This window comes from Rutidosis leptorrhynchoides, chromosome 9 (assembly GCF_046630445.1).
Source record: "Rutidosis leptorrhynchoides isolate AG116_Rl617_1_P2 chromosome 9, CSIRO_AGI_Rlap_v1, whole genome shotgun sequence".
NCBI classification, from domain to species: Eukaryota; Viridiplantae; Streptophyta; class Magnoliopsida; order Asterales; family Asteraceae; genus Rutidosis; species Rutidosis leptorrhynchoides.
Window position 1 is genome coordinate 298,815,657 of NC_092341.1, and position 20,903 is coordinate 298,836,559.

Below are 20,903 nucleotides of genomic sequence, written 5' to 3' on the forward strand. Positions count from 1 at the left end.
TAATGGATGATGAGTCATTTAGGGCTGCTAAGATCAGATGATTGAATGTATATACCAATAGTACATACATCTAAAAGTTGTGTATTGTACGAGTACGAATACGGGTGTATACGAGTGGAATTGTTGATGAAACTAAACGAGGATGTAATTGTAAGAATTTTTGTTAAGTAGAAGTATTTTGATAAGTGTCTTAAAGTCTTTCAAAAGTGTATAAATACATATTAAAACACTATATGTATATACATTTTAACTGAGTCGTTAAGTCATCATTAGTCGTTACATGTAATTGTAGATTTGAAACCTTTAAGTTAACGATCATGTTAAATGTTGTTAACCCAATGTTTATTATATCTAATGAGATGTTAAATTATTATATTATCATAATATTATGATATATTAATATATCTTAATATGATATATATACATTAAAATGTCGATACAACGATAATCGTTACATATATGCCTCGTTTTGAAATTCTTAAGTTAGTAGTCTTGTTTTTACATATGTAGTTCATCGTTATTATACATAATGACATGTTTACTTATCATTTATCATGATTAAACATAGTGTAACAATATCTTAATATGATTCATATGTATTTAGTAAGACGTTGTTATAACGATAATCGTTATATATATCGTTTCGAGTTTCTTAATTCAATAAACTCAATTTTATGTATATAACTCATTGTTAAAATACCTAATGGGATACTTACTTATCATAATATCATGTTAACTATATATATAATCATATATATGTCATCATATAGTTTTTACAAGTTTTAACGTTCGTGAATCACCGGTCAACTTGGGTGGTCAATTGTCTATATAAAACCTATTTCAATTAATCAAGTCTTAACAAGTTTGATTGCTTAACATGTTGGAAACACTTAATCATGTAAATATCAATTTCATTTAATATATATAAACATGGAAAAGTTCGGGTCACTACAATAATTTCCTTAATTACCGAAGAATCAAATCTTATTACGAAGATTTTCTCCAAATCTCTTGAACTCCGGAAATCAACCCATCTACGTCAAAAGATATGACGAAACTTACTTTTTCTCATTTCACTCTTTTGTGATAAATTCACTCGTACACTTCACATAAACAAATTGTTTTATCCATATTACTCAATGATGATAAAACTCTAATTTTCAACTCGTATGAGTCATGAAAACATACTTATTGTCATCCATGACCATCCCAACCAAATTTTGGGACGAAATTTCTTTAACGGGTAGGTACTGTGACAACTCGGAAATTTTTGACCAAATTTAAACTTTATCTTTAAATGATTTAATGTTTTCGACACGATAAGCAAAGTCTGTAATGTTGAGTCACGAAAGTTTTGGAACTATATTCATGTAATCAATTATTCTTTGACTGTTCTCGAAGATTCACGAACAATATATATATAACTTAATGTGCATATATATATATATATATATATATATATATATATATATATATATATATATATATATATATATATATATATATATATATATATATATATATATGATTTCAAGTTATTTAGTAAACGATAGTAACATTCGATTATTGATTCGATTGATATTTAGATAAGTTAACTAAAACGTTTAAGATGAACCAGTAAAACACTAATTTACTACAGTATTTTCGAATTTCTACAGTACCCGAAAAGCTACAGTGTTTTCGAAAATCACTATTTGCTACAGTAAAAAAAACTTTGCTACAAGAACTTTGCTACAGTAAAACACTATTTTAAAATGAATATGTATGTATGTATGTATGTATATATATATATATATATATATATATATATATATATATGTATATACACGAGACGATGATTTATAGAAGAAAATAACCAAAACACTTAATTGATTAAAGCTACACTTCGAGTGACATAGTTTATCAATGATTAAGTTTAATTTTTGATAAAGGTACACGTTGCGTAACGAAAAGTACTAGTTTTCTAAGCGTACGAAAATGCATTCGAGAAACTGGAACCGGGACATAAGTCGAGTGACAACGTACGAGTCAACGGACCAGAAATTACAAGTCAACTATGCACGTGAATATAATATAATATATAATTAATTATATAAATTAAATATATTATATATATTATATAAAATTATGTCGACGAACAAAGAAACAAAATAGATGTGAGCTGGAACTGGGGCTCATGCGATCGCATGGGTTCCCCTCACATTTCCCATGCGATCGCATGGATGCTGGGGACAGAAGACAACTATAAAGCTCGATCATTTTTGGCCAGTTCATATCATCAATCTCATCTCAATCTCTCTGTCTCTCTAATTTATATATATTTTAATTATTATTATTATTATTATTATTATTATTAAGATTAATATTATTATTAATCTTATTATTATTATCAGTAGTATAATAATTATTAGTATTATACATAAAATACTACGATGAGGTTATGTTCAAATGATTTCTAAATGATTTTTCGAGCGAGAAAGAGCTAAGGAAATTATGAGTTATAGCTAAGGAGGTGATGGGTATTATTCGGGGGTATTGCTCGTAAGTCAAACTAGTGTTTATCATCTCCGTTGCGTCTACGTACTTTCCTGCAATATTGAATCACAATATTGATACGTAAGCATTCATATCTTATCTTTTATATATTAATAGTGTATACATGTCTAGTGCTCGAGTATATATGTTTATGCATGCTAGTATGCTAAATTTCGTCGTTAAACAGTTTATGATGAATCACGAATTAATACATATATTACTGATAAAAGGTATATGATATGCATGTTTTTGGAAAGCTGGCGAAAAATCAATAACTTTTCATTTAGAAATCGCGAAATTTCGATGAACGAATTTAAAGATATGGGCAACTGAATTATGATCAACGTTAATTGGAATTACTTTTGAATCTGAAATTAATATTTAAACAACTTGTCTATGAGATTGATAAATTGGAATTTTAGATATTACTAATCGAGTAAATGAATTTATATATAAGGCACGTCTCGTTTTGTTGAACAATTGTCAAAATTGATTGTCTTATCATATTTTAAAGCCTTACAAAAACTATAGTTTAATTTTATAAGAATTGGGAAACTATGTGAAATGTTAAAATGTTTCGATTGCCCTGATCATTCAACTATAGTATTGAGTCAGATTGACTTTTTGAAACGACTTTTGATAACTTTTGTATGTCGATCTCGAGCATTAGGATTGTGATACACTATGACCAGACCTAGCTTGATAGACATTTATTGACCAACATATGTTCTCTAGGTTGAGATCTACGGTTATTTGGTATTCCGAGTTTCGGTCACATTTCGGTGAACGACTTTATATGCTGCTAAGGTGAGTTTCATTTGCTCCCTTTTTAAATGATTTTGCAATATATATTTTTGGGCTGAGAATACATGCACTTTATTTTAAAAACAATGGACACAAGTACATACTAAATTCTATACTGAGTTTGAACCGAAAATCCCTTAGCTTTGGTAACTAGTAACTGCCGGTTATAAGAACTGGTGGGCGCGAGTAGTAGTATATGGATCCATAGGGCTTGATATCCCCATCCGAGCTAGAGCGCTAGCCTTTTAACGGACGTATGCTATTTGAGAAGCGTACACGTTGGTTTGTGTGTATTATTAAGATGATTATACAAAGGGTACAAATTATATATACGTTAAGTTTAGTTACCAGGGTGCTCAATTTCCTAGAATATTTTGATAAACATTTCAGGATGAAACAACTGAAATCTTGTGATCCACCTTTATATACAGATTATACGATACATTAAAACTATGAACTCACTAACCTTTGTGTTGACACTTGTTAGCATGTTTATTCTCAGGTTCCCTAGAAGTCTTCTGCTGTTTGCTTATATGTTAGACAATTTATTCAAGAAAACGTTGCATTCACAAAACCATCATCATGTATCTATTTTGACTGCATTGTCAACGGAAGTATTATTGTAAACTATTATTTACGGTGATTGTCTATATGTAGAAATCATCAGATGTCGAAAACCTTGGATTTAAATATTCATTATGGCATGCCTTTTCCAAAGAATGCGATGTTTATAAAACGTATCATATAGAGGTCAAATACCTCGCATTGAAATCGATGAATGACGTATTCGTCCATATGAATTTGGAGCGATCGTCACATTGTTGGTTTCTGTCACTGTATGTGGTGGTCTTGATGGTTTCCACGACCGATCTGTTGGATGTTGATGGTTACCGGCAACAGAGCTCGGCAATTGCTTTCACCAGCGACCGGAAACGATGATTTTTGGTGATTTTATGTTACATATTTTTTAGTAATGTATACATTTTGTAAGATTTTTTTTTTAAAATAGTAATTTTATTAAAGTATCTTGCAAAAATAGAAATTTTACAAAATTCGTTACAAAAATGGTAAAATCGAAGTTTGAAACTTCGGTTTTGCCATATCCGAAGTTTCAAATTTCGGTTTTGGCCTGCGTGTCAGGGGAAACCTGATGTGTGCGTTACAATACATCTTTTTACCCTCTAAATTTATATTTGACTTAAACACTACAATCAAGCACATAAAACTAAAGAACACTTAAAACCCGGTTATTATAGCACTTTAATGTAAGTATTCTTATCAAGTTCGTCCCAAGAGAAGCGATGTAAGTTGGTTATTTGAAACTAACAATTGTCCTAGGGTTTGTTTGACTGGGGGGGGGGGTTGATTGATATTAACTAACAACTAAAACTTGTGCAATTAAACAAACCTAAATTAACAATTACCAGCAACTGAAGATTCTCAGAGGTCTAATTTTCTGAGTCTTCTCTTTCTCTTTTCCACCTGATAATAGACATAATCAAGTCAGTAATCATGTCTTGATATCATCCCAATAACAAGACAATAGCATCAATAAACAAGTACTTGAACACTTAATCAACCTGACCTGTCAACTGTACGAGTGACACTCACCCGCACATCTGAGAAACCTCAACCGTGCGGTTGATACCTCACTCGCACGTTTGGTCCTTGGCCAAATATCTAATTAGACAACAGTAGATCCGTACGGTTGACCATACGAGTGACATATGACTCGTACGAGTCACATCTCAAACGTAGGATCCAACTAGAAAATATAACAGTTCAAGTAACTATTCACTCGTGTGGTTCACCATGCGGTTGACCGCCTCAACCGTACATGTGAAGGTTCACTCGTGCGGGTGGAGAAGAACAACAACAACAGCTGTTATGATGATTTTTTAACCTAAAATCACCCAAGGTCATAATATCAAGTTCTAAATCACATCATACAATCATACTATCACTAATTGATAAGTCTATATCATAATCTCCATCAATAGTGACATATAAATGCATGTTACGAAAGATATACGCACTAAAACCTCTTTTTTTGACCAAAATAAAGTTTGATCTGGATTCTTAAAACTATATCATTGGAAAGTAAATCTCAAGAAAATTCCAACGATAGTTTATTCACTGAAAACGGAGTTACGGTTCGAAAGTTACGCCCTTTTCAATTTTACTAAACGCTGACCAGTGCTCACTCGCGCGGATGAGTCCTTAACCGCGTGGTTGAGCCTCAAACGCATTCTCAACCGCGTGGTTGAGCCCTCAAACGTGTGGGAGCTGATGAACAGCTACAACTCGCTGTTTTTCGCGTTTTTGACTCCAAATCTTGATTTTTGTAAGTTCTAACACCAAAACCACTTCAAAAACATCATTTAAACTATATAGCAACTATTTCTAACATCAATTAAGCATAACTAACACAAATCATGAAGATTCAAGCTCAAAATTCATCAAAAACCCATTTACACCCAAAACCCAATTTTTATGAATTAAAGCACGAATTCAATCAATCAAACCTGGATAAATGATCACAAGGATGATATGATTCAGTTCCTAAAGCCTCTTGATTCAATTTCTAGCTTGGATTAGATTAGGGTTTTGTGAAGGTGTGAAGTAGATACGAGCTTCTTTGGAAGTTTGAAGAAATGGATGGAAACATCCAGATATTACACACTTATGTGGGTTATAAACCCACACCCCATAACACACGTGTATTTATCAGTTGTCTAATATCTTTCGTACTTAATTTGGCAACCCTAACAGAGTCCAAATTCAACAAACAAATCATTTCTGTGACCCTTGTCACAAACTAGTCTTAAACACATATTCAATTAATAATAAACATATTATTAAAATAAAAGTATATTTTAAACACAAATATAAACCTAAGGGTAATTTAGTAATCTTACTTCTAACCCCGTTTCAGTCTGTTACAAATTATACAAGTCATTTGACCCTTGAACTAAAAATGCCAAAATGATGTGCCAAGAATGCAAGGGATTTCACCCACGAACCTCAATCCATATATATCAAAGGACTGTAGTTGAACTGATATGTTAGAAGTACAAAAAAAGTTGTTGACCTGTTGATAAAAAAAGATGGAGCTATTCTGATGTCATATATCATACAACTATTGACAAAAATAATAACAATAAAGTTACAGAATCAGAAGTTACCAATGTCGATAACAAAGCTACAAAGGCAGCATCAATACTTTAATAGATATTTGATGTGCGAGTTGATTTGATTTAATTTTACATGACCAAAGTCATCACTTTTATGTAGAGTAGAGAAAAACTTTTATCAAACAACTGATGTTCACCTCTCAATTATATCTTAAACACAAATCAATTCTATAAAACCCATGAAGAAACACACACAACATACAAGTTAGTACTTATAATTTCCGACAAGTAAAAATAATAAACATGACTCGAAAAAGAGAGACCGGAAAACGACTCGGTTATAGGCCAGACTCACTAATGCATCCTAGTAATCGGGTTAGACACACTAATGCAATCATGGTTCCCTATAACCTAGGCTCTGATACCAAGTCTGTAACGACCACCAACTTAATTTCCCGAGACGTGGCATGAACTTAGTATCCGAGGTTATAAGTAACAAGTAGCGAAAACGTTTTAAACATTACTAAATCGCGGTCTCTGTTTTAGTTTTTGGTACAATGTTGGTAGAAAATACATCCCAAAATACATTACAAAATACATCAAAGTATGTCAACTAGTTTATACTACACTAGTTAAATGCATTTGGACTTTTAGACTCACGATGCCCGACCTGTTATGCTCCTGAAAATGTTTAGGTACATGAGAAAAATGCTTAAAAAGTCAATATAAATATTGGTGAGTTCATAGGTTTAGTTATAAGAGTAATGTTAATGGACCTCAAGATTTAACTACAAAACAGTAAAAATATATTCTAGTTAATGAGCTTCCGATATCGAACGTTAACGATAATAACTAACCGAAAACAAGCGTCACTTAAGGTCTAAGTCAAAAGTCGAAAGTTATGCATCCGATAGCCTAAAAGGCCTATCCTGATATGAGGAGTCACCCTCAAATAGATCCATCCTTAGTATTCGCGTTTACCATCACAAGTAATTAACGATATCAGAATCGGGCTTTCAAATGACCTTAGTTACTCTAACATAGAATATGATTAATGTACTTGAGTCCATAATGTAAAACAATAAACAAGCATTTTCTCATACCATAAGATAAAATTATTTAAAATGTGGGACTACAAACTCACTAGTGATGAAATACGATGTAAGCTCGGAATGTGCAGTTTAAGCAGTTTGCGGTGATCTGGGTTCGGGACCTAGATAATAGGTCATAGTCAGAGGCTATACTATACACAAATATAGTGTTTTATTAAGTTTATAAACTGAGTTTATGAGTTTTACGTATTCACGTTCTCGATTTATTATTTTACTTTAGCCTTATAGTCATCATTCTTAAGTATTATGATTTGAAATACGAACTTCCCACAAGCATAAATCATCGAGTTATTACTTATATCAGTTGATTCCACTTCTCAAAGTTAGATTTATGAGTTCTCTAAACATCCATGTAAGTGTGGTATCTTAATTCTAAGTAAAAGTTAGTTAAAATGACCATTTTCATGAGTGTGCAAAACAGTCTTGTTTTACACTATAAGCTTCGAAACAAGCTTAAAAATACTACCTCCGTCCCAAATCTATAGTCCAATATTCCATTTTAGGATGTCCCAAATTAATTGTCCACTTCCATAAATAGAAAATAATAAGAAGATTATGTTCTATTATGCCCTTAATGTATGTGAATAGGATTAAAGGAGAAAGAAAAAGTAAGGGTAATACTGGAAAGTAAACAGAAAGTACAGTACTTTTATGACATTTCCTTAAACTGTGTGTTTTTTGTTCGGGGACAATTAAATTGGGACGAAAGGAGTAGCAAAATTCATTTGTTTCCTTTAATATTTTTTACAGAGGATTATTATGATACTAATAAAGACATATGAAAAAGGAATTATTCCCAGGTTGCTTTTAACATAAGTTTTAATAATGTTCTTTTTGACTCAAATCTGATTAGAACAAAATCTTGTATCAAGTTGTTGGGACTATTTCTCAATGATTACTTAATGGATTTTGATGATTCAACTTGCCATATTTTTCTTATTATGTATACATTTCAAATCATAAGCCTATATTTCCAAATCTATCTTATATTTTGGTTTACACATGTTCTTTTGGACCTTTGTCAGATTGGCTCAAATCTGAACTTGAGTCACAAAATAAAATTGAAAAATGACTTTTTCTTTGAGAAAATTCATGAAAATTGTATTGGAAGTCATGAACATATATATGAACAACATATCAAAATATGAGTTCCTGAAACCAAGTATAAGTTAGTATTTAAGTCATGAACTTAAAGTAGTAATTTTAGACTATTTTAAGAAAATGTGTGTTCTTGAGTGTTAACTATTTTCTCTTGATTTTAATTGTATAGATCTATAAGTTAAATTAGTTATTAGTCTTATTACATATTAAACTTTATGTTTTGAAGTCTCATCATGCTAGATCAATAATAGGCCTTATGAACAATCATGGTGTTTGAAACATTATGTTTTAGCTTTTATATTCATTAGGATCTAGTTGATGAAGACCCTTGTTATAACTTAATGTAATAACTAAAATAAAACTTGTAAATGAATGATCTCGGCCCTTTTAATGTTAAGATAGTGGAAAAGCTCTTGAACAATCCTTGTGTGTTGATAACACACTATGTTTTTGGCATTTACATCCCTGCTAACATAAAATGGACTAGGAATCATAAAGAAAATCATATGTATTTGAGATAGTTCTTACAATTTTTGATGGTGTTCTTGATGAAGAAGATGAAGATGGGATGAAGATGTATGAAAGTGTTCTTGAGAATTAGAGAGAAAATGTTGTAAAATAAAGTGTGGTGAATGTGCATGTGTATAAATAGGAAGGCCAAGGGAGTAAAAGGGGGAGGGGGGGGCAAGAATCTTTTTCTTATGCATACATTAATGGTTTGGTGAGTTTGGTCTTTCATGAAATTAGGTGAGAGGTAATCGGGTGTTAATCCCATGCAAAAGTGATTAAGGTGTTAATGGTGCTAGTCATCATAAACTTAAGGTTAATGGTGGTGTTTATGGCTTAATGTGTGTGTGTGTACTAGTTTTTGATTAAGGTTAATGTGTGTATGTATATAGTTTACTTCTATTTTAACAAATAAAGTCTTGTATTTTTACTTAATAAATATTTATAAATGCTTATTTACATATATATATATATATACATATATATATATATATATATATATATATATATATATATATATATATATATATATATATATATATATAAACTATATATATAAGTGTTAAATATTTTATCGTAGTCACGGTATGGATTCGAGTTTAGGTACATTTTCATAAAAATGTTTATGAATATCCAAAGTCTTATTAAGACTTGACAAAAAAATACGTTGCTTATCATATAGGAATTGAAATTCTTTCAATTTAGGTTATGAAAACCTAGTCGAAAAAGTAAAGGTTGTGACGTAACTGTTACAGGTTCCAGAGATTGGAATTTGGTGTCATTGAATTTGAAGAAGATATATCGTCGAAAAAAAGAATTAGTGAGTTTGGGAGAGAAAAAAAAGCTTGAATGAATATTTAGGGTTTCACGAATCTAATTGACTATGTAGATATCCAGTGTTTATTTTAATTAGAAGGTTATTATCGACAGATAACTTAGCCAGTGATGTTTTATTACCTAATAATTTTAGATTATAATTAATGGTTATTAGATTAAGGGGTATTATCAAGTATTTTTTTAATCTAATGGTGATTAAGGCAATTTCTTAATAATTTATTACTTAATAATTACTCTATTTTAATGTATAGAGTGAAGTGAAGAGTGAAGAGTGAAGAGTGAAGAGTGATAGAGTGGAGTGAAGTGATTATTATTATTATTATTATTATTTATTATTTATTATCATTATATTATATGTATATATTCATTTATTTACTACTTGTATTTGTATTTATATTTATATGTATGTATATTTATATGTATGTATATTTATATTTCTTTATTTTTATATTATAATATTATTATAATAATATTATTTAAATTTTAATTTAATTAATTTTCTACTCCGTAATATACCGTGATGTACTTTGAAGCGTCTGACACCTACTCTAACCCTATCAATCTAATGTAATCTAATAAACGTGTTTTCCTTGGACTTTGTATACACACTTACCTTCCTCTCTCCCTCCCTCCCTCCCTCCTGCCGTTCCGGTTCCCGATCTTTGACCTCACCGTTATAGATCTTTATCTTTATCTAATATATACACCATCCTTCTTCTTCTTCTTCTTCACCTTTAAGGTAAATCATATCCTCCTCTCTCTTTCTCTCTTTTTATATATATATATATATTTTTTGATTTATCCAGTATAGTATAATCGTATATTAGTATAAAGATTTGTTTATGTATGGATCTGGTTATGTTTTTCTAACAATCGAAATACTACAGATCAGATCGAGGGATTTTTGTAATTACACTATTAATTTTCTCCTTGTAACAAAGTTAACAACATCTATGTTCTTAGTTTTAGATCTTGCAATCTTTTGATGGCAATTGTTAATCGGTTCAATCTATATAGCAAAACAAGTGTTAGATCTATGATACATATTCAAAATAAAAATTTCATGGTCTTTGGTTTGGTTTATCATATGGATGGGTGAATTATTTGTTAAATTTTTTTATTTGATATATATTCTTTTAATATTTGTACTCGGTAACATCACTTATTGATAGATTTAAGTGGATAAAATTTGTGTTTGATTTTGTCCTTTTTATTTTGTAAACTGAAACAGGGAAGAGGGTTAATATTTAGTGATATTTTGAATCATAACTTTATTCCAAGTGGTGCTCAGAGTTGGGTTCTACAATTGAAGTGTTTTAACACAAAAGTAAGATAGTTCGTCTCTCATAAGTACATTTGTTTTTCCATTTTATAAATGACTTGTAATTGTTTATTTTTTTTTGGTTTATTTTATACAATGTATAGAGAGGATGTATTGCTGATTTTCATCCAATCAAGAAGAATAGATAGACTTTGAATAAAAAGTTGTTATGAAGGACATTTACAATATGGAAGGGGGAAACAATACAAGGTATATTTATTTTTGTTCTGAAAAATTTTATATCCAATTTATAGTGTAGCTTATCGCTTTGTTTAGCCAATAGGGGTGTGCCTGGTACAGGAAGTTGGAAGAACTGAATACCGTACCGGACTGAACCGATTTCGAACCGAACCAAGGTTTTTCGGTCCGGTCCTTGGTCCATAATTTTACGGGTTTCCGGTCTTTGGTCCGGACCAAAACCGAAAAAACACTAAAAATACTTGAACCGTACCGAAATGAACTGATATTATTTGGTCCGGTCCTCGGTCCATGTTTTTGCTTCAAATTGGGATTCGGAACTGAACCGAACCGAACAAGTTTGGTCTGGGAATTAAATAACATCTTATGTTTTCTTTGTTTTAGATCTTGCAATACTTTGATGATGATTGTTTATTGTTTCAATCTAAATAGCAGTTCAAGTGTTAGATCTATTTTACATATGCAAAATAAAAAGTTAATGGTATGGTATTTGGAGTATGGTTAGATGAGATGAATTATGTTTTAAATTTTTTTATTTGATATTATAAAATAAAATAATAATATTAATATTTAAAATTTGAATTATTATTACTCCATGGATAAATTACTCTTGTTGGTTAATTGAAACAGGAAGGACGTTTTCTGAATGCTTAGTTCGCTTTCTGTTTTTAGTATTGTTACAGTTCTGGCCGGAGGTCCACCGGAAGCAATCTCTCTACTCTCGAGTACAGAGAGGGACGACTTTCTTCGAACACGGGTCCTGCCTGTGGACGGAGAAATGACTTCTCTTCTACTATAGGGTAGAGGTAGGATTGTCTACATCTCACCTCCCCCATACCTCGCACTTGCGGGATTGGGTATTGTTGTTGTTGTTGTTTTGGCTAAAGAATGGTGCTCACTTAAAAGTCTTTCATTGGTGACTATTGGGCTTTACCTTCTAGGTTTTAATATCACTTGTATTTTAATGTTAGTAATACCACTTATATTTTCCAAATTTATGTTTTTAGGAGATTTAGCCTCGGAATAAATGTCTATCATATATGGAGTATCAATTTTTCTATGGAGGAGATATACAGATGGGTTATTTTGCAACTATTTTGGGATTATTGCTACTTGCAAAAAATACCAGGTATATTCATCTTTAAAACTATATTAATTTTTTTTGTTTTGTTTTATCTAATGATAGCCTACTAGTGAAGTAGTAGTTATTTTAGAGTGGCTTTTACAATGTACATGTTAATGACCTGTGATCTCACGGGTTTTACTAAACAATCTATATTTTGATATTTCAGTTATTTAAATGTTGCATTTTAAATAAGTAAACTTCATTGATATTGAAATAATTTGAATTGAAAGGAACAGCAATATGATATGGGAACTATAGTATTGTACAAAAGCTCAAACTCTGAACAAATAAAAAATTATCGGAAGTAGAAAGGCTGCACTTTGCCATCTTCTTATTACAACTTTGTTATTGGCTATAACCTACACATATAGAAACACCTTAGTGATTTAATTATCTGGATAACACATAATATACAAAAGAATCAAGAGATGAATTTTTTCAATATTAAAGTAATACCAAAAGCAAAAATTTACGAAAGCCTATATTGATACAATCCTTGTTTGTGTATGTTTCCTAGAAATCCTACCTCATATGAATTGCATCAAAGTTAGGTTGATACAACACATAAATTATTTTAACGCCGAAAGATACATCAACTAACGATGCAAATCGGCAACTGTATGGAAATATAAACAGCACTCTAGGAAGATGACTAACTATTCGAAGAATTCTATCTATTCGAAGAATTCTATCTCACACAAATTATTTCCCTTGATAAAGCGTTGAACTGATAAAGTATTCACCAATGAGAACATTTGAGATCACATACTCAAAGTTATATTATGTATACGCTTAAAATGCAGTGACAGAAGACACCTAATCCACCATATCTTTTCAAGACTTCCTACCATTAAAAATATTCGCCATGTGAAATAAAATAGGTAATGATACATATACATTAAACTTAAAAACAACTCAAATTGGTTACATAAAGTAATTTAATCTAATATATCAGCTTCCAATAAGAATAAAACTAGATACTAATTGAGTAAAACTACATGGTACAATAAGAACCAAACACGAGGAGCAACTTCTAACCATCATTACTAACCAAATTCACATGACACCCTTGAACATCATTCGCAGTGTTGTAAAAGACGGCAGAAACGGACGCCGCAACGGATTTGCCTTAGTATCGTTGCAACGGGCCTTGAAACGGCAAAAAAGACTGTCAACGCTTAAAAAACGGTCAACAACGCTAAAAAACGGTCTAAGACGGAAAAAACGGTCAAAGACGGAATAAAACGGTCAACTTTATATTTATATATATATAAATATATATATTTATATATATATAAAAGTCAACGTTAGTCAACATCCGTTTCGACCCCGTTTTTTCCGTTGCGACGTTTTGAGGTCGCTAACGTTTCGACCCCGTCTAACATCTTTTTCAACCTTGATTCCTAGACTAAACTTGCTGAAACTCCAGCTCATATAATCTAATATATCACCCATTGTATATGTAATCCTTGTAGCATCAACGTCCTTGAGAACTTCTAACTCCTAAAAAGGCTAACCATCATGTAGCTCACCATTACTTGTATTATAAAACATTTTCCGGCAACAAGACCAAATTTACATGTATTTTTCTCATATTTATATCAAGCTTGAGCATAACTCAACAACTATTACTACTTTATACTTCGAATCCAAAATCTGCACAGATCATAAAATCCAAGATGCATAACACAGAAACAAACATGAAATACAGCTCTGGCATTTTATCGAACACCTTGTATGCGTTAACTAATATACTAAATACGATCCATATAGAAACTTAGAAAATCAAAATATACAAAACTAAAACACATATGCTTTTAAATTCGGCATTTTAACCTCTTTCAATACTTTTTATTAACAGACAAAGGAGTGGGAAGTTGTATAGCTCGAGGTGATATAGCGATACTCTGTATTTACCAGCCGAAGAAGAATAGTTTCGTATATGGTTGAGATGATGTATCGGTCAAATAAATTAAGTGCAAAGCTGCACTTGAAGCATATACTGTAAGCTTCTATTTAAAATTCAAATTTAATATCTAAAGAGCTTTATAAAATATGAATTATGTGTTTATCATAAACTATGACATCATTTATGTTTTTTTTTTTATGAAAATCCACATAGGATTTCATTTGCCTTGGATTTAAACAAGTAAGCATTATTATCTCATCACCAACTCCCATTTTCCACATAGGATTTCATTTGCCTTAGATTTATGCTTTTAATTAAGAATCCACAGGCTACTATCTGAATGAGAAGCCCAAAATAACCTGATCAAAAAGCCCAAAAATAACCTAGGGTTACCATTCCCCCTTTTATAAGTAATTGATCACTCTCACTTCACTCATTGTCTACAATTCTCTCAGTATTTTCATTTTCTTTGATTCTCAAATTACTTTAATCAGGTTCGTGTGACTTATTGCCTTAAATTGATTATGATTCTGATATAGATAATCTCTTTGCTGCATATAATCACTGTATCTGATCCCTAAATCATTCAATATATTGCTTTAAAATTCTATTGTGTTCTCGTGTTGAATTTATTAGGTTTTAAATCAACTCGTGTATGATTATTTTGCTCCAATAATTTTAGATGATCCATGTTCGTGTGACTTATTGCCTTAAATTGTTTATGATAATGATGTAGATAATCTCTTTGCTGCATATAATCACTGTATCTGATCCCTAAATTATTCAATATATTGCTTTAAAATTCTATTATGTTCTCGTGTTGAATTTATTAGGATTTAAATCAACTTATATATGATTATTTTACCCCAATAACTTTACATGATTCATGTTTATGCTGGAATCTATTGTAAATGTATTAGGAATGTTTTGTATCAACTGTACATGATAACTGTATATTGTAGTTGTGTATTTATTGTTATAATAACTGTATAATTATGCAAAAGTACATGTAAACTTTGCTATTAATTTTGCAATGGCTGTTGCTGCTTTATATAATTTGTATGATTTTAATTCGCTAGGGAACAAGATGTTTAAGAAAGCTATTTTAGCTAGCAAAAGGTGCTACAGCACCGTTGCACCACTATTTGACCATACGGATTATTTTATCCGCAAAGCTGTTGGGGATGCTGATCGTCATGTAATATGTTTGGTTAAATATTTTTTAAATTTGTATATAAATATATAAATATAAACTCGTTTAATCTTTGTTTTATAATGACAGAGAACTGAGAATCTGTTGATCAAGTCCTATCTGCCTTTTGTGCACACAGTTTTTGAAGTAGAGGGAAAGGAAAACACATATGATATGAAAAAGGTATAAATATTTAGACACCTAGTAACTGATATTTGTAGCTAGAGACTTAATAATCTTTTTGTTATTTGCAGCTTGATGGCTACCTTGGTGATGTCCAAAAAAACCATGTTTTACTTGTTGCTATAGCAAAGCAAAGTGATGTTACTAAGGATGAAAGCTTTGTACCAAAGGAGGTGATAGGTTCTGTTGCTTTGACCTTTCGTGTCAATGTAGTTGATCATGTGTTCAAACGCGGAAATTACATTTCCAATAAGGTATGTCAAGTGATATATATTTGACACTTTTATATGCACATAAGTATGTTGAACATAGGAACTGTCATCTTTATGAGCAGAAAGATCATTGTTTAGAAAATGAACAAGTTAAAAAATTGTGACCACAGTAAGTTTCTTTCTTTGAAAAGCATCTGTAATTTTATTATTATATTTTAACACGAACGTAGCGTACATATTTACCATGAGGTTCTGATCTACTACTAACTACTTTAATCAGACATTTGATATAAGAAACAAAGTTAGATATATATGTAATTCAATGTTGACAATCCCCTGATCCAAGCTTTTATTTGTTTGTGACCGCATTATTATGAATAGTTTTAGTAGCCTTAATGATATTATAACAGTGATTTTTTTTTTTTTTTTTTTTGCAGAATAGTGCTTGGAAGCCAGAATGCTTAACTGATAACGATGCTTATCTCGATCTTCTCGTCACTGCTGAAAATTTCAGAAAACGTGGAGTTGCTACAAATTTAAACAAATGTGCTATTGAGCTTGCTCGAGAAAATGGAATGGCTAGGATTTTTGCTCATGTGTCTAAGAACAACAAGGGTTCTCAATAAGTCGGTTTTGAAGGTTTGAATGATTTTTATTATAGTGAAGCATCAAATAATAGGAGTAGGCGTAAAAATAGTTATCTCATATTAATCTAATTAGTAATGAATACATGGGAATAATATATAAAAACTGTTAATTGTAATAAAATCTCAAAATCTAATAGTATTGATCTAACAAATAATCTAATAAGATTTAACAATAATTATCTTTTGGAATTGGCTGCTATAGATCTAACAGTTATAAATTGTTAAATCTAACAGTTTTTGTTTTTATTTTCTAGAAAATTGGCTCTGACATGCGAGTTAAAGACTTGGAGTACCTTTATGGCCATCGGTTCCCAAAAAACAACACACAAGACACAAGTTGAAGGATCCTGGAACAGTTTTACATAGTGAGAAGTTTATATAGTTCGATAGATATAATTGTCTAGCTTTTACCACTGTTATAGTAATACTCTGTACAACATCTCTTCATGGTTAACCCTAGTCAGTTAGGGACTAGTTGTACTGATATCTAGAATTTTGTTTGAAACGGTTAAGTGTTCTATTTTTTCATGTTTGATAATAGCTAGAGATTAAATCTGCTATTTTTCATTTTATGAAGTAGTAAGTATAACAACTATGCCTGCATTCTTGATATCATTCCTAATGCTCTACTGTTATTTGGGTCAAATTTGTATAGTTTGCATGGATTTGGGTCATTTTGTTTCTATTGTTGGGAATTGGGTTGTAATTGTTGCTGCTGGTTAGGTTTGGACTTTTATTTTCACCTTTGTAGCTATTCTGGGTCATAATTAATACATGTCTGATTTGGGTGATAATAACTGCTGGTCACTTTTGCTACTCCTATTTGGTTATGGGTCAGAGTTGCTGTTGCTGCTTTTTTGTGGGTTCTTTTTACATCTACACTTCTGAAATCAGTAAAAAATGGTGCTGCTGTATGTGTTTGGGTTTATTTTGTATTGGGACACTTGGTATGGGTTTTATTTACTGCCTTTGCTGTGATATGCCTCTCTTTAAAATAGATGTAATGAATTTGGGTCAACTTTGCCTCTGTTACTCTGATTTGTGTTCGATTTACTCAGGCAATAAGGTTGAAGTGGATCTTTATTGTAAGATGGATCAAGGGTGCAATGTTAGATATTTGATTTGTTTGGGTCAAGATTACTGTGGCATTGTATATCTGGTGAATGTGGGTCTACATGGTGAACTGAGACATTATACAAGCGCAGTTAATAACTTAAGGTTGAGGTATTGGATACGGGTAGCGATGACAATGGATCGGGTGAGTCATATTAGGGATGACAATAAATTCCGTACCCGATGGGGAAACACAAAACCCGATATTTTTGGACCGGGTTCGGGCTGAGTAAATGGGTCTCGGGTTGGGCATGTGGATGATTTTTAATTTTTTCGTAGGTTTGGGTTCGGGGATGGTTGCAAACACAAACCCGATTACCCGACCCGTATACCCGAGCCCATATACCTGCTTACTTGACCCGTATACCCGATTACCCGGACCGTATACCCAATTAAGGATCGTATACTCGTGAGAAACACGTTTACCCCGATAGTTCGTAAGTAAATGGGGACCTGAATACTCGGGAAACCCGTTTACTCGCTAGTTAGTAATAAATGGGGACCCGGCGGGTCCGGGTCCGGATTTGGGACAGTTTTTTAAACCGGGTTCGGGTCTGGGATTACCTAAACTCAGCCCAAACCCGACCCGATATCATCCCTATGTCATATCAACATCCCTATCCATTTATTTTATGTTCATCTATATCCGCCGTTTAGTTTTATTTCATTCATAATCATTTCCAGCCATGATATAAGATTGGTTTTCCTTCGCTATCATATCAAATATGGGATGATTGTGATATAATGTGAGAAGCCTACGACATATTTGCCCAAACTCTTTCCTTCTCACCCCTCTCCTTAAAAAAAAAAAAAAAAAAAAAATCACTTAATATTATTAAATCCGTCTAATTTTATCCCCCCTGTGTAAATGGTAGTACTGAAAATGCAATAATATGAAAAATTTAGTGAAATAAAACTAAAATAACAAGAGCTATATAGCCTTGTATGTTCATCCCCATATCTTACGTTCATTTGTCCACTATGTTATTTTTATTTTTGAACAGCAGTACGGGATCACCTCAGGGGACTTAACCACTCACGCGTTCATCCCCCTGTAATTGCATAACCCGCCTCCAATCCCGACTCAATCCGAGGGCATGGGTGGTAAAACCTCCTCCCCCACTGCCCCGCAACGCGGGGCAACGCGATGTGCGAAAGGCACTCCTGGGTGGAATTCAAGGGTAAAGGGGAACATTGTGTGTAAAACCGGAAAAGTATACCCATTACAGTTCTTCTCGCCGAAGATACGGTGATGGTGTTTTCCGGCGAAAAGATTGAATTTTGGGAGGTGGGTTTTTGTCAGTTAGTTTGTCAGTCAAAGGAACTAGTGATAGTATTGATGGGAATTCAACAACTCAGTTTATGGCAGCAGCGACGGCGGTTAACGCCGGGGCCAGTGATGGTGGAATGTCCGAGCAGAAGAATAATAAATTTAATTTGAGATTAAGGGGTAAACCTGCTGCTATGAATACTACAAAACATCTGTGGGCTGGGGCTGGGGCTGGGGCTGCAATGGTTTCAAGGTTTGTGTTTCATGTTTTCCCATTTTTGAATTTCGGTTTATTTCGTAGAGTAATTGTAACGTTATACCGGATACTACTAATAATAGAATAAAACTTGTGCGTAATTTCTAACATAATGAATACAGTATAAATTTAGATGTCTTTTTTTTTTTTTTTTTTGGCAAAAATATTAGTATATATATATATATATATATATATATATATATATATATATATAAATAATAGACCCGAAGATCCGGTGGTACAACATTGAACAGATCGTAACGATGTATAGTGAAAGTAATTGGTCACAAACGACCAAAAACACATTGACACCCGCTCTTTTCGTTCTAAACAGATGAACGACAACATTGAAAGTTGAGCGAGCACATTGGAAATACAAATGAGAATACATAAAAACAAAACCACCAATCTTAAGCCTACAAACATACACATAAACCCGGTCCCGTATCTAACCCCGCATCTTCACTCCGCAGAAACCGCAAACTCAAACTCAACAATCAATGGGTTTACTCCATTAATGTCACATTTTGGCATGTTAATAAAGGTTTAGTCTCTCAGTACAGAGCATATGTATCTACTTTTCACTTTTTGTATTCAAACTCCTCTAATAGTGTAATTATGGATATGGATGGTCATGGTTAAGCACACATACAAAAGATCTCGGTGATACAAAAATCATTACTCTATTCGTCCGTGTATTTATTATATGGTATGTTGAAAAGTTCATCATAATAGCATTGTATTCTTTACTCGACACCGACATCGAAATTGAAAAATGTGCCTACTTGTAATGAGATGATGCTTTCTCAACGATTTGTATATTAATGCTCGTTATTATTGCGAACAAGGGGCCCACTGCACCGAATAATCAATATCAGCCAAAATTTTTAAGCATAAAGTGTTGTTCCACAAACTAAAGCGCCCAATGATAAAAGCTTAATGTAGCGTATAGTATGATTGAATCGAATGAAGTGTTCACTTGAGTTCCATTACATGAATAAAAGATGACTATGTTATCTTGCCCATTTACTTATGAACTCTGCAATAACATAAATTGTAAATAAAATACAAAGATTTAAGTAAGTAATGCTTCCAAAAAAAGAAACCACTCGTATATTATAATCTAACTTGAGGTTCCAAATCTCGTTTAGGGGTGATGTATGTGGTCCCCACAAGTGGTGTCAACCATTTCCCTCTTAACCTAGACAGGGGATTCGTTGAAGTGCTGCATGACTGGTATGTCCTAGTATTATTATTTAATTATATTACTTGAAAAAAGAGATGACAAGATAGGTAAGGCAGGTTGGGTCAAGTAAGGAGTTATTACAGTCTAAATTGGGTTGACTTGAATCTCTCCATATCCTCACTTTTCAGTTATTATGATACATAAACAAATTCTTATCGTTTAGGGGTCATATGCATTGAAATTACAGTTTCGGTGACTTT